We start from the raw sequence: 10,810 nt of genomic DNA, 5'->3' as shown, positions 1-10,810 counted from the left end.
CGTGATTACACAGTAATAGCGAGCTGATTTGCACTCAAAAAGATGGTAATCATGCAGATACAGGCACATTCAACATAAAACACACTCACATATATTTAAAAAATGTTGAAAAATAAAAAAATAAAGAAAAAGGCGATCGCTAAGTTCTGCCTCCATCAGATGACAGGTGCATCGCAGCACGCATCACAAGCTGTCACGAGATAGCGCCAGAATTCAAATAAACAATCTTCCACCTATCTTTCATTTTTTTGTGTGTATCATTCCATTCTGCTTTTGACACTGTACGTTACAAACCATGCCCTTTTTTTTTACTACCAAGACGCAGTTTCTGAGCATAAGTTATTCCATAACAGACACAAAAAATACTGTCCCTGAAGAACTGAAACGTTAACAAAGGAATTATCATCCATATTACAACGTTATTGCTTCGTTGGACTAAACATGCTCCATGAAATTTAGTTCAGATGACCCTTTCTAATTAAACCGGGATTTACAGCTATGGATGGGTTTATGATTAGTTATTACAACGAATCTGGTATGTATTGCGTTTTTATTCTTAATGTTTTGATGTGTACTGCTTACACAAATTTAGCAAATACATTCTTTATAAGCTTTCCATTGAAAAACAGTGATCTGCAGTCGATGCTTGAGGCCTAGATCTTTATAATGATGTATAATTTGTCAAGATTAAATTTGTCCCATTTCATTTAATCTATTCGTAAATATTGACAAGTGCAAACAAGGGAAGTTCAGGACGCCCACGTCGGGGTGCAGGTTAAGAGGTAAAATAACCTTGGTAGGTGATGTCATGGATTACACACACCTGAAGGTCAGAAACACTGGCGGCCCCAGGGGGGGTCCTGGGGGTTCTCAAGACCCTGCCAAAAAACGCCTTGACCCCCCACCCTCTTCCTGATTATATATTTTTATATATATATCCGGGGTAAATATAAACAAAATTATCTTCAAACTACGCAGAATAATAATAAATAATAATTATTTTGACATTTATTCGTACACTGAATGAGAACCGTTTCTGCCGGACGCGTCCGATTCGTGAACCGAGGAGCTGATGATACTGCACATGTGTGATTCAGCGTGAAGCAGACTGACTCATAGCTCGTCTGAACCGAACTGATTCTTTTGGTGATTGATACTGAACTGATTCTGTGCTAGTGTTATAAGCGCGGGTAAACCGAAGGCTTGAATGAAGGGTAGTCATCGCGAATGACATTACATGGAGCACAAAAGAACCGGTGAACCGTTTTTTTTTTCCAACTGGTTTTATTTGATCGAATTGTCCGAAAGAACCGGTTCACTTGAGCACCTGCTCCTTTGCCCCTTAAGTGCCCTTTTGTCAAGGCAAAATTTCCTCGAATTTTGTGTAATAATAACATTCCCTTTTGTGAATGCCTGCCCACGCCCAATCATAATATTAGTACAATTTCTAAATAATAATTTAGCCGTAAATAAAATGACCAACACGATGATCTCCTGACCTCATCCAAACCGGGACGATTCCTCACGAGCATTTTTTAATTGCTAAAGGACATTTTCAACACTGTGGCAGCTGGTAAGTGGTGTTTCATTCTCAGCGAAGTGATTCTGATGTTTATTTACTTATTATTATTTTAAAAGAATGATGTGATGTGAGAACATGCAGATATGTTGTTTATATTGCTGTGTGTAGCCTGTAGTGTAGAAGTAACACTAGCGTGCTGTTTGAGGGAGAAAAGTTTCACAGTCATCGAGGGGTCTGGTCTTTTTTATGTTATTTGACTAAACTTTTATTATATTACAGTACTTATTTATTTTTTAACACATAGAGTGCTTTAAAAATAATTATCACAACACTGGTAAGGCTTATTCAGATGTTCTCATTCTCTGAATTATCATTATAAAAATAAAAACAATTCAGAAATGAATTAAAATATAATTATATTTTAAATGTGACGCAATTTTTTTTTCTACAATAGCAACAGTTTACCACAGCAAAACCACTTTAACTCAATAATATCTCTCTTCAAATAAATGTAAAAATATCAATGTCAATAAAAAATGCATAATATACCTGACATCAAAGTGCAGTGTGAAGGATATGAATAACAAATGTAGCCTGTCATTTGTTTACATTGCAAAGGTGTTCAATTTTAGACAACAACAACTACAACAGTAATAATAATATGAATCACTATATTCCAGTGTATCAGTTTTTTTATGTTTTGTATCAATATTTAAGGTGGATTTATTAATTAGGTGCAAGAGTAGTAGTGATGGTTAAAATAATAGATTAATGCTGAAATAGCAAATTGAGCCTTGTTCCTAGATGGACAGAGAGTGGAAAGTAATAGATCAAATGAGGAGATGGAGAAAGAGGAAGAAAAAGAGGGAAATGTAGAGGCACAAGTGACAGAAAGAGATCAGGTAACAGCAAGCCAGGAGACAGAGGCTGGTGAGAAAGAGGAAAATGTAGAGGCACAGGTGTTTTCTATAGTTTTTACTATAACCGCTGTTCTTAATTATTCTGTAGAACAGAGAAGAAAAAGCCATCAGGTTGGGACAATTTAAGACATTTCAGTTTCTAATCCCAGATCTATTATTATTTTAAACTTAAAAGTGTCTTCTCTATTGTTTCTTTTTCAAAACTGCATGAAAGCATTTGTAAAATATATTGCTGTATTGATATTTTGAGCAGGCCATTTAAAGCCTTATTCCATGTGCCCCTTTTATACTTTGAGCACCTGCCCCTCCAAAGGTCTCTGCACGGCCCTGTTCAGAGGGAGTGTCAGCCACGTTAAAAAAGTAAACCTCTTAAGTCATTTGTGGATTAATGCGTATTGGTGACGCGAACCATTAAAAGTTTGAGCATATTGTTTGCGAACTGCAATTGATTAATTAATTAAAAACAAAGTAGTTGATATGCTGTGTTGTTTTTGTTGTTTAGTAGCAGTAATATGCAATTATTACCCGTGTCCTCTGTATTTTTTGTTGGTTTTCATGAGACCCCCCTTGAAATGAACAGGACCCCCCATTGCCCCCCCAACCAAAATTGTCTGGAGCCGCCACTGGTTAGAAATAGACGTGATGCAGAAACTCATGTTAAATATCTGTCTGAAAGGATGTCTGGACACATCTACAGTGCAACATTGAGGTACAGCACAATATAATATGTTATACTCCATATAGCTTCATATACAAGTCAGAAAACTAAGCTTTTTTTTCACAGGCCTATCTAAAGGGTTAATGGTCCCACCTAGTGATCAACTGTAAAAATACAATTTTTGGTAACACTTTATAATAACTGCATGCTATTAATCATTAGTTAAGCATTAGGAAACAGTTAATTCATCATTTATACAACAGAATCAGATATAACCTTTTTTTTCTTTTTTTTAATTATCCAATAATGTATAGTTCTAACATTTTATGCAGCCTAAGAGTCCTACAAAGCTATTTTTATCAGAGCATGTGAGCAGAGCATAGCGTCACAAGAGGGTAGCATCATTTTATAATTTTACCTAGCTTTACTACACCATGCTACAGCACAAATATTGTAATTGCAAAAAGGAACGCAAATACAAAAAATAGAAATTTCCTGTCGGCACGTTATTTGAGCAGATTTTGCTTTTCTGGTGAGCATGAGCAGTACGTGAGCAGAACGCACCTTCAAAACACGGTTATTGAGGTCACACCGTGAAGGGATGACGGCAGGAGGGAGAGTGAAATTTTGGCACTGAACACTTTTGGGCGGTATATCGCACCATATATTTTCGGCTGTTTTACTGTTTTGAAATTTCTAGGCATCCCTAATATATTGATAAATATAATATAATATATATATATATATATATATATATATATATATATATATATATAAGAAAAATAATTATAAATTCTCCTAAATAATCACACTAATATCACAATCAACTCCTCTCTGGCATATAATGCTTTTCTATATGACTATGAAAATTGAGTCACACTGAAGGCATCAAGGGCTATTTGTCATGAAAATAAAGAAAAATCCCTAATATATTGATAAATATTATATATATATATATATATATATATATATATATATATATATATATATATATATATATATATATATATATATACATATATAAAATTATTATAAATTCTCCTAAATCAAGGCATCAAGGGCTATTTGTCATGAAAATAAAGGAAACTCTTTGAATGAGAAGGTGTGTCCAAACTTTTGGTCTGTACTGTATATATAGCTGAAATTTGTGAAACTTGGTTCTTAATACTGTGTCTGGTTACCTGGATTATCCATGATTGTTCACGAGTCCCTTGTTTGTTCTGAACAGATAAAATGAGCACTGTTCTTCAGAAATATCCTCCATGTCCTGCAGATTCTTCAGTTTCCAGAATCTTTTGCATTTTTGAACCCTTTCCAGCAATGACTCTATGATTTTGAAAATAGTGAACAACCATGACAAATCCATAATATAATATAATTCAGGTCACAGACAGTACAAAGAACCAAGGGTTCACAAACTTTTGAATGGGGATATTTTAATAATTTCAGCATTTTTTTACCATTATTATTTTGTCTTGTTGACTAATGTAAACATATTTTATGTAAAATATATTACTCAGAACAGTACAAAATAATACAAAACAATAAAAAATAACATGCATTTTGTATGATCTCAGCTGTAATTTTGTTAAAATTACTCACATTTTCACAGATTCTGAAAGGGGTTCACAAACTTTCAAGTGGCACTATATATATATATATATATATTAGGGGCGGGACTCGATTAAAAAAAATTATCTAATTAATTAGAGGCTTTGTAATTAATTAATCGAAATTAATCGCATTTTAATCGCATATAAATATTTGACCAGAAAACAGTGAGAAGTAATTTTTTTTCACATGGATTTATAGTAACGTAGACTAACCATGTTCCGTACAAAACGATGTTCCGTACAGGTGACGTTTTAGCGCCGATTGCAGAATAAATAATTACAGTTCGTACATAAACTATATATCTGTGTCATCCTTATGTTTCTCTCTTTCACTCCCGATCTAAACAGAGACCAATCCGCTGTTTGTTTCAGTAATATTTGAGTAAGTTTACTCGTTGCGCCCACCGCGCTTGTAAATGGACAGTGGGGAAGATTTACTTCAAAACTTCAGCTTGGGAGGAAGACAACTAGAGCAGCGAAAATGTACATTTCTATTCCACTTATGTTTCTCACAGTACTACAGCCTGTATTAAATGAATATTATGTTATCACAAATTGTTAAATATATTACTTTTTGTTGAATAAATGCTTTGAAATGGGAGTGTTTAAGCATCGATTGCGGGCGATAACCACTTAGCGTCACCCTCACCTGAGACTGGCGGCAGAGATCTCTTACTTTATGAAGTTTTCACATTGGTTAACCTTTTTTTTTTAATTAATCAGTGCCCTTCTCGTTTTCTGCATCTTCAGAAAGATAAGGAAATTATGTTCTCTAACCTTTCACATAGTTCATGCTTAACTCACATGTCATAATTAATATCACGACACAATCATGCCTAACTCGCATGCGCCCTTTATTAAAGCAGCCATTAACTTGTATTTTGATCAAATAAAAAGGTAATAATCTTTGATATTTATTGGAATTATGTTTTCTTGCAGTTAAAATAAATAACAGCTCACTTTTGATAAGTTAAATGTCCATTTTCGCCGATAAAATCAAGTAATAAGAGCTGTACGGAACATCATTATAAGCCTGTACGGAACACCGTTAACCCCTATCATCTTCCGTACACTGGCGGAGGTGGTACTTTTCCCCAGTTTTCTCAAAAACTATTGGTCCTAAAGACATCAATCAAAGTGTAGACTGTGTAATAGGTATTCCCCCGGAGAATGAGCACACAAGCATGCTTGTATGTCTTTTTACAACGGAGGAGTGGTCACTGGCGTGCGGTGAATAGCGAAAAGTGTACGGAACATGGTTAGTCTACGTTATACCATTGAATAATGACTGAATACATAAGCTTAAGCAACAAAATATTGTTTATTTTTGTTCAACCAAGTCTAGCAGACCAGTGCAATTTTTGCCATGAAGTGTAGAAATAGCATATTTAGAAACAATTTAGAAATAGTACATTTCAGAAATTCAGGAAGCTTATAGGTGCTGGAACCTTCTGTAAAGAGTTTTTTAAGTAAAACACAATACTGTCAATTACATTCAGAAAATTGGAAACACTGACTATTAGAAAACATCTCTCTGTTGCTTCAGAGGCCATAACATACTAAGTCCAACTCTCAATAACCTTGGCCAAAACAATAAAGAGTTCAACATAAACTGTTGCACAAACAAAATAATACATAGTTCAACATAAAGTGTAAAGTCCACGTTAGCTGCTATATGTTTTGCGTTGAGGTGGTACTTGAGGCTATATGTGCTGCAGTGATATGCGGAGCGAGCGCTAGTTGGTGCTTCAGTATAATCGGTCCGCCGAAACAAATCCAGTGAGAAAGGTTCCGCTGTGCAAAAATGAGTTATTAAAAATGCGGGAATTTTTTTTCTGTAATGAATTAATCTTAGTTAACGTGTTATTTTTTGTGTAATTAATTAATCTCAATTAACGCGTTAGAGTCCCGGCCCTAATATATATATATATATATATATATATATATATATATATATATATATATATATATATATATATATATATATATATATATATACACTGTCAAACCCAGCTCTCAGCTCTCAGAGAACTACTAGAGCACAAATCTATAATATTTTATATAGGATTTCAAAATGCAGCACAACAGTGAACATTCAATATTTCAGCAGCTTTAGTTCTTGAAGGCTTTCACTATTGAGCATAAAAAAATAATTATTTAATTAATTGATTAAAAACAAGAACAGTAAATCTACATTACATGTAGATTTAAAAACTAAAATAAAAAATATATATATAACTAAATATTATTATTATTATTATTATTATTAACAACAACAACAATAATAATATGCCAATATTCCAATATAGAATGGAGACGTTACGTCAGAAAGAGACTGACGAATGTGATCTCAAGAGCCCAATCACCTTCAAGTGGTTACAAAACAAGCCAATGGTATGCCGAGTACCACGTCACCGAGACATTCCCTTTTAGTCGGTCACGTTCTACGTTACGTCAGAAAGAGACTGACGAATGGGGTACCTTACAAAATGCCACATGGCTGTCTTCCAGAGACCCGTGTGAGTGATAGCACCATGTCGTGTGGCCAGCACGAGTGAGGGCCTATAGCTTACACAGAATGCACTGGGTAGCATATGGCTACCTGCTCGTAGGAGGACTTACAGAAGGCAGGTATCCACCAAGGTGGTGATACACATGAACTCTGAGGTACCCAGCCCGCAGGGTGGAAGTTTCAATGACAGAGCTGGCAAGGGGCTTGCCAAGGGAAAGTCACATGCTGTGAAGAGACTCACTGTGGACATACAGACGTGGGATTGCCCGGAAGGGGAATCACAACACATGGAGGCACCTAGTCCCACACAGGGCTGACCGAAGGGGCGTGTACGCAAATGCTGGACATCAACAGTGCTGGAGGAACCCAGGGTTCTGTATGAGGAACTCACCTGAGGGGAATAGCGCACGCATCCAGTCTGCGGAGTGGAATGGCACAGCAAGCGGATTGACACCGAGCAGGTCCTTATTGGCCTGAAGGGGTGAGTACCCAGGAGGACACGGGCTCTACATGGAGATTATAAAATCTCGAAAATGTGTTAGGTGTAGCTCAGCCCGCAGCTTTACAGATGTCTGTTAGCGAGGCACCATGCGCAAGTGCCCAGGAGGAAGTGACAGTTTTCAAAGATATAAACTTAAGCTCTACTGAGAGCAAGGTTTCAAAGGGAGCCCTCTGTGAGGTCCCAAAAGGGGACTTGGTGAGGGCGAGATGGATTGAGCCTCCTTGCTCCTCTCAGGAACCTGATGATCAGACCGTGCTTCCCAAGAAACTTAACTTCAACAGGGTCATGGTGAGCTGAAATGGCGGCCACATAGACCTTGAGGGAGGAAGGAGACAACCTTCGTTCCAACCCCTCCTGAAGAAAGGAAAGCACTGACCCGATCTAGCATTTCCAGGGATCCTCACACCATGAAGAACACCAAGTGACGAAGAGGTTCCACTTCAAAGCATAGGCGTGTCTGGTGTATACGGCTCTAGCTGAAGTGATGGTAGCTACCACATGCAGTGGCATGGTACATATACCTTCTGTTACCCGTCCAGAACCCACACATGTAGGTTCCAAAGATTGGGACGTGGGTGCCAGAGGGTCTTTGAGAAAGAAGGTCCTTCCTCAGAAGAATTGGCCATGGAGGGGCTGTCGCGAGGAGTACAAGCTCAGGGGAACCAGGTCCAGCCGGGCTAAAAAGGCGCAACCATGAGGACCTGCTCCTCGTCCTCCCTGATCTTGCACAACGTCTGTGCAAGAAGGCTCGATGGGGGAAACGCATACTTGCACAGGCCCAGCGGCCAGCTGTGTGCCAGAGCGTCCGTGCCAAGGGTGCCCTCAGTCAGTGAGTAAAACAACTGGCAGTGGGAATTTGCAGAGGCAAACAGGTCTACCTGAGCATCTCCGAAGCGTTCCCAAATCAGCTGAACCGACTGGGGGTGGAGTCTCCATTCCCTGGGCCGAGACTGCTGCCGTGAGAGCTCGTCGGCTGCACGATTGAGCCTGCCCAGAATCTGAATGTCACGAAGCAACCTCAGATGCTTCTGACTCCACTAGAAAAGATGGCGAACAAGTTGCAACCCTGATGGTTGATGTACGCTACGGTTGCAGTGTTGTCCGTACGGACCAGAACGTGCTTGTCCTTTCAGCAGGGTCCCGAAGCAGTGCAGAGCAAGCCGTACTGCTAGCAACTCGAGGCAATTGGCATGCAACTGAAGTTGGGGTCCCGTCCAGGAGCCTAACACAACATGCCCATTGCAGAGGCATCTGTTGACACAAAAACATGTCTGGACACCGGTTCTAGGGGCATGCCAGAAATGAGGGGTCTGACCACGGGGTGAAGGTTCTGAGGCAGGCCGGAGTGATGGTCACTCGGAGTGTGCCCAGTTGCCATGCCCCTCTCGGTGTCTCCTCACTGTGGCTGGGGTGAAGGCAGCTGCTGTGGCTGAGCGGGAGTGGAGAAGGCCTCAGGGGGTGCCCTCGGCAATGAGCAGGCTGAGGCGGCTGCGCCGGCGGCAGGGTGGAGGCAGCAGTGGGCTGCCAGGGCAGGATGTGTCCGATGGCCTCAGACTGCTTCTGGGAGGCAGAGAACTGCTGGGCAAAGCTCTCTACCGCGTCGCCGAAGAGGCCATCCTGGGAAACCGGGGAGTTGAGGAGCGGAGCCTGATCAGACTCCCTCATGTCTGCCAGGTTTAGCCATAGGAGGCGCTCCTGGACCACCAAAGTAGATATCACCTAACCCAAGGAGCGTGCAGTGATCTCCGTCGCCTGGAGAGCGAGGTCCATGCAGCTGCTTGAGTAGCTTGGCCTGGTAAACTTGAAGGGAGGCCATGGTGTGCAGGGCATAAGTGGCCTGGCCCGCAGCTCTGCAAGCCTTGGCCACAAGCATGGATGAGAACTTACAGGTCTTGGAGGGCAGCTTGGGACCACCACGCCAAGCGGAGGTGCTCTGCGGACACAGTTGCATCACAACAGAATGGCCCGAGGAGGTTGGCTCATCGGGGAAGCCCACATGGTAACCCTCAGATCACCCTTGCCACCAGCCGAAGTAGCCCTCTTACGAGAAGAGGAGCTAGAACAGGGTATGGCAGAGGGGACTCTATACCTCTTAAGATAAACAAGTCTCGGTCTTAACACAGAGATGGTCATGTCCCCGCAATGAGAACATGAGTCATACACAAACGCAGTCTCAGCGTGCTGAAAGCCCAGACACGTGACACAGCGATCGTGGCCGTCATGGAGAGCAATATATCGACTGCACCCAGGAACACACGGGCGAAATGACATCTTTAAAAAGACGCAAACTCAGCCCGTTCTCTTTTTGTCTCAGAGGAAATAGCTCTTTTAGGTGCTGAAGTGCTCAGAGGAACGCTTTAGCTGACGCAAGAAACCTAGATGAAACGCTGAATCGTGTGGTCACACTAACACCAGTTGATTCATCTTTAACCACTCCAGTGAAAGCAGCAAGCGAAGTGCTCGGCTCCGAAGCGAAAGCTTGAATGCAAGTTGCTCTAGATGCTCCTTATTTACCCAGTCTGCGGGGCGAAGCTAGCGATGCAAATTCCGCAGACCAAGGTACTCAATGTACCATTGGCTCATTTTGTAACCACTCGAAGGTGATTGGGCTCTCAGACGAGATCCCATTTGTCAGTCTCTTTCTGACGTAACGTAGAACATGACCGACTGAAAAGGAACATGTCGTTTCTAAAAAATCCTATATCATTGATTAACAATCTCAGAGCTCAAGGTAGATCAGTCTTTAAAGATTTATACATTGTTGTTATTATTGTTTATACTTTAAAATCAGTTTCCCTATATATGAAAAATTAAATCTGATTTTTATTCTCAGAAGACCACTGTTGCATTCTATAGGTCCCTACAATCTGTAATATCTTGGGTACTTTACATCTAGTGTAGCTCAGGAAAGCTACAGCAATACAGAGTGAAAAAACATACAGCAATACAGAGTGAAATAATATATGCACTGTTGTTTTAACTTTTCTTTTTTTTTTTTCTTTTTGAATGTATCAGTAAATAAATAGTGAGAAATTTTCTGCATTTTCGGATCACCAGTAAATTCTCTTTCTAGACTGGATGAC

The sequence above is a fragment of the Carassius gibelio genome, chromosome B23 (genome assembly GCF_023724105.1).
Source record: "Carassius gibelio isolate Cgi1373 ecotype wild population from Czech Republic chromosome B23, carGib1.2-hapl.c, whole genome shotgun sequence".
NCBI classification, from domain to species: domain Eukaryota; kingdom Metazoa; phylum Chordata; class Actinopteri; order Cypriniformes; family Cyprinidae; genus Carassius; species Carassius gibelio.
Note: the sequence above shows the minus strand (reverse complement) of the source record.